The following is a 6,106-nucleotide window of genomic DNA, read 5'->3' as shown; positions in this document are numbered from 1 at the left end:
GGGCACGGGCGACCGGGGCGGAAACCGATCTGTGTAAAATAGATTGAATCAGTTTCTGCTATTATAAAATTTTCACTCATTATTGTACCACTGCTTCAAAAAGAATGACATATAGAAGATGACAAATCTGAGTTTAACCTCAATTCAGAAAAAAATGAGTTTGGAAAAAAGAGAGCAACACGGCTGATATTCTGCTGCAGCACAAAACTAAGGAGCCTGTATTCTGTTGATACCAAACAGCAGCTTCTGTAAGAAATTAAGACAGTTTTGCTAGCAGAAGAGCTGATGTATCAGGATAACACAATTATTTATATGACATAATGAATTAGAAAGCAGAAAAGCACTAAGCACTTTTTTTTTTCTGAGAACTAATGCAATGAGCAAACACGCAAAGCCCAAGCAACACAAAGAAAACCTACGTGTCAGCTCATGGCTTGCCAACACCATCTTCAGGTGCTCAGAAAGTGCCTTGGCTACATTAGAATCAGCATTAAAGCAGTGGAGAAAAAAGGTCAACAGTTAAAGGCCATACTGATTCCAAGTCTGCAAGCTTCACAGAGTTTTTGTGAAAGCCAGTGGGCACTCCACAGACGGGAATTTGCTGTATCTAGCCCAGGCCACTTTGACTAACACATCATTCAACAGCATCGCTCATGATTCAGCAAAAACACTCTGCCAAGTTTAGCAGATTTCTAACATTAATCAACACAGAGGCACGTTTCAGTGCACGAGCACCGCTTTGAAATACCAAGCCACACGCTCACCTGCAGTAAATCAGTAGAACTCCACAGAAGTCAACTGAGTTTTATGCCAATTTACACCAATTTTGGCCCACCCCATTTACACTACTACACTCTCTCATTCTTTTACTCAAGTACTGCAGGCATTGCAGGTAATCACATTAGAAGCAACTTTAAAACTATTTAGGAAGCGAAGAAACTCTCACAAGGAGCTACAGTGCCAGAAGAGGAATCCAACTTTCTCAACATCTTCAGAATGAATCTGAGTATTACTTTATCATGAGTAATACTGTCTGGAATTAGGGCAGGCTTAATTGTAACTGCTACAAGCAGCCGGAAGGATAACAAGCATCTTTTTGATTCAGGAGCAGATACTATTGGTGACAATTACATGACAAAAATCAGTCTTGAGGTTCCAAGTACTGGAAAGAGAAATGTTACCTTCTTCTTAGAAACTCCAACTACAGATGCTCACGCTGATCTAAATGCTGCTTGCGCACATCATTTAAGAGGAAGCAAAAGAAGCTTCTGAGAGTTTTCCTTTTTACAAGAAATGCTCTTCAGTAGCTCTCATTTACAAGAAACACAACTTCAGGTCTAGCCCTTTCTCAGCTGAGCTGAGAGAAAATTTGCTCTGACAAGGAACTGCAAGAGCTCACATGAAAGAAGAGACAGATCAAAGCTACAGACATAACAGAAGGAAGCCCTGGGCACAAATGGGGACCCAAAGCCCACATTCCTGGGTCAATTGCCACACCTCAGAATAAAGGCCTTTCCACCAAAAGAAGATACAAGATTGCTCTTTGCCAGAGTACTGGTGCTGCACTGACAGCAAAGTTAAACTACAGGCCTGGTTTCAAAACAACCAGAGTCAATTTATAAAGTTTAGATCCATTTATAAAGTTCACGTGGAAACCAGCTAACACATGATAGCTTTAGCAGTCTTGCTGAGAACACTTCAGTAGATTCAGATCCAAAAATTATTACAACTACAAATAATTGTCCCAATCTGCAAACTACAGGCACAGCGGCTCTGACATCAGCATGTGCTGAGTACTCAGATGGATAGTGTGATAATTTCCAAATGAGACCTTTCTATTACATAAGAGAGTTTCCAGAAGTTGCCAGTTGGCAGCCTAACAGGCAAAAACCAGATAAAAGAACAGCCATTAGCAAGTTAGGGGGGTAAGGAGTGTTGACAGTTCACGGCAGCTTACCTACACCTTGCTATCTCTCTGCAAAGGCACTGCTAGGCTGGGCTTTAGAATTTCTGGCAAAGGAATCTCCAGCAAAATACAGCAGTTACCAAAAATCATTCTGCATGGGGAGGCAAACCAGACAAAACCTTCATCAGAAAGCACAGGGTCAAAAGAGAGATACACAGAGCAGGGGGTGCAAACAGGGGACTCCAAGCAACCCATAGCTGGTAGTCAGAGCATTCCTGGGGGAATCAACAACTCAATCCATTGGATGCATGACACCTGCAACAGGTATGGGGATTTCCAATGTGTCCCAGGTGAATGTTTAGCATAGATTCTCTCCTGGGTTTCATCAAAAAAACAAATCTCAAATTGATCTTTCGATGCATAAATGGCTAGTGTTTTCCCAAGACGGAACACAGTTTTCTCTCCAGATCTGATTGTCACACTCAATTAACTGGAGCTAAGTATCCCTTTTTCCTCCTCCTTCAAAGCTCTTCACACTAAGAAGAAACGCAGGACCTTAACAAAGATTAAGCTCTTATCCATCAGCCTTAAGATTATTTTGGGTCATTGCACGATTGCTATTGTTGTTATTCCCTTCAAAATATTCCTGAACTCTTACTTGCAGGTTTTGTGGTCTCAAAACCAAACCAAATCTGTCCTTGATTGGATTGGATCTGGAGAATGTTTTACCACATCCTTTAGGAAAGCATCACAGGACAACGTACCACGTAACTTCATTGCCATCAGCCAGCCATTTAAAAGCAGATGAAACTGTATAGGAATTTCCTTTGGAGTGCCGCCTTAATGCTTCTTGCTTATGCAAATTAAAGAACTCAAGGCTTCAGCAATTCAAAGACACTTAGCTCAGCTCATCACACTCTCTCTGACTGCCAAGACTAAGAAAGCCACTATCCCACTTTCTCATTGGGAATCAATTATACACCATGACAGCCTTAATTCAATAACAGCGTGAGCAACTTATGGACCACAGGACATGCACAGACTGCCAGGACAATAAATCTCTTCCAGAGCCCGCATTCCCCTCCTCCCAAGTGCCCTTCAAGGGCAAGCTGCAGGCTGGAGGAATAGGCCAGGTGGCCACCAGCCCCTTTCCAGGGCTATTCTGCCTGAAAACCCAGCTGCTCCTGCCCATTAGGTGACACGCCAGGACAGCCAGTTCACATCAGGAAACCCTCGACCTCTGCATGTGCACAGAAAGACCACGCTGGGCGTCACCACATGCCAAGAGGCCAGGGGGTCATGGCATAGAATTAACCCGAATAAGATATGTGGTCCCCTCCACCAGGGTGATTAGACACGATTTATAGCATAACAGTAGTGACAAGAGTACCTTTCATTAGCAGCACTTCGAGTACTCAAAGCTGCAGCACAAGCTGTGACTGGTTTCTTAGGCACTTGTGCTTTACATCTTTCCTACCTTCCCCACAGCAACACATTCTCTGATCTGCTGTGTCTCCTGCTGCTCTGCTCTCCTTGGGCTTTTCCTCCAAATAGCGCCCTGCCTGCTTGTGTGGTCACATATGGCGCCTCCTTCACAGCTACAGATGTGCTGATTACACAGAGAGGATGTTAGCACTGCTCAGCCAGACAGCAACTCTGGGAAGTCAGCTTCTCTCTCTCCTATCCATTCTTTCACTGGGACCCTTTCTTATCCTACCAGCAGTTTTCACAAAGCAGAGAGGAACTAAATACCTGTCCTGGTTTCAGCTGGGATAGAGTTAACTGTCTTCCTAGTAGCTATGTTTTGAGTTCAGTGTGCAAAGAACCTTGATCACACTGATGTTTGCAGTTGTTGCTAAGTAGTGTTTAGACTATAGTCAAGGATTTTTCAGCTTCTCCTGCCCAGCCAGCGAGAAAGCTGGAGGGGCACAAGAAGTTGGCACAGGACACAGCCAGGGCACCTGACCCAAACTGGCCAACAGGGTATTCCACACCATGCGACGTCCCATCTACTATAGGAACTGGGGAGTGGGGTGGGGGGGAATCACTGTTCGGGGACTAGCTGGGTGTCGATGGGCGGGTGGTGACCAATTGCACTGCGCATCATTTGTACATTCCAATCCTTTTATTATTGCTGTTGTCATCTTATTAGTGTTATCATTATTAGTTTCTTCTTTTCTGTTCCATTAAACCGTTCTTATCTCAACCCATGAGTTCTACTTCTTGTTCCTGATTTTCTCCCCCATCCCACTGGCGGGGGAGGGGAGCGAGTGAGCGGCTGCGTGGTGCTTAGTTGCTGGCTGGGGTTAAACCACAACAACACCTTTGAGATGTCTACCATTCTGTTAAGCTACTGATCAAGTTCAGCTATGCTTAAGAACTTAACGGCAAGGCTGACTGAGAGATATACAGCAATTTCCTTTGGAAAAGGATAGCCAGTTTTCCTTAGGAAACCAGGCTAAAAATTATGTCAACAGGAATTGCAAGGCATCCCAGTTTGATATTAGTAGGTAGAGGCTTTTAGTCGCTCATGGTGGAGACAACTAAATAGTGCATTATTAAACACTTCCTTATCAGAATAAAGGCTATCCTTAAGTTAGTGTCTTTTCCTATATACAACTCCCTGCCCATATACAGTTTCTTCTGAAAACCTGCAAGGAAGACTGGGCTAGCAACTTCGGTAAGCCAAGCAACTAAGCACAGACCCGGGAACAGCCTTGTATACCCACAGGAGTGCTGCACGGACATTTGAGACTCACGTGGTTGGAGAGGTATACCACCATCCGGATTTAAAAATATGTTTGTCCTCTGTGTGTGGTGGGGGTACCGTAGTCCATGTCAAGGACTGGGGGTGATCTGCATGCTTACAAAGACAGACCTGGAAGCCTTGCACAGCTGCAAAACAAATGCTCAGAGTTTATTATGGTACCAGATTCACGTGACGTACGTCAGGCAGAGAAGGGTGGTCAAGGACAGGCACTGGGCAGTCCTCAAAGCAGGACTTCTTTACTACCAGGACTTTGTTTAGCCATGGAGCTTCAGCTCAAACTCTCATTCCCATTTTGGAAGGGGATTTCTTCCCTGCCTTTCCGAGGCACAGCTCTGTTAGGACACCCACAGTCCATCTGAATTTCTCAACTTGGGTCTCTTCATGTGTCTGATATTTACAGGGACAGAATCTCTGGCTTTGCTTGTCATCAATAATACATCTATCCTATGAAGAACAAGAAGACTGGGACACCAAAAAAAAACCCCAACCCAAAAGACAGAGAAGTCCATTTCTCTTTCAACTGCCTGAAAAAACACCTTCCTCCTGGACCCCTGTGGGTATACGCAAAGAGAGAGAGAATGCAGCCTTTGAACAGTAACTGGGATAAATCTTTCTCCTCTGATCATTTGCCCTCTGACTCATAAATCTCAATCCACCAAGAAAATAGTGCACAGCTCTCACAAAGCATGACATGCACCTAGAAGGGAAGCACAATTAAAAGAAGAGACAAGAGAGACAAATGATATGGGAGCCATTTCCTTAATGAACAGAACACTCTTCCCTTCTTATTTGTCATAATGACTACCAATAAATAACAGGAAGAAGCAACAGGTTTGAATACAACGCTGATGAATTTAAGTTTAATGCAAGTAAAGTGCCTTACAACAAGTCTAGATTGAAAAAGATGTTGAGAAGGGTGGTTTTCAGAGAGACTGCTTACATTTTAATGTTTAGCGAGACCTGAATCTGCAGTAGATGGGTACAAAAAACAATGAGAAAATGTCGTCTTTCTTTTTTTTTTTTAACAAGTTAGGGCAAGTGAGAGTCATCTCTCATTTTTGTGTGTTCTTTAAAAAAAGAAGAAGAAAATCCAAATGAAAAAGGCAATAAACAAATACTGAGACCTGGCAGGGAAGGCGGGCTTTATTCTACCCCACGACTAGCCCTCAACTCCTGTTCTTCTGCGGTCATGGTCACAGCTCTCCCGCATAGCATCACCTCCCTCTCTGATTTTCAGACCTCACATACTAGCTTAGGGAGCTACAGCCAAGCTTCGGTGCTGCCCAGAGAGTGTCAAAACGTGAGAGGTGCTAAAGGAGTCCTGTAGGTCCCTCTCCACCAGCTCACTAGAGATGGGCTCTTGCTAGGACTCAGGCAAGGTAGGGGGAAGGCTGGCTCGTACCCCTTATTCCCACTGATGCCACCTTGAC

Source organism: Buteo buteo, unplaced genomic scaffold, assembly GCF_964188355.1.
Source record: "Buteo buteo unplaced genomic scaffold, bButBut1.hap1.1 HAP1_SCAFFOLD_50, whole genome shotgun sequence".
NCBI lineage: Eukaryota > Metazoa > Chordata > Aves > Accipitriformes > Accipitridae > Buteo > Buteo buteo.
This window is presented reverse-complemented; position numbering follows the sequence as displayed.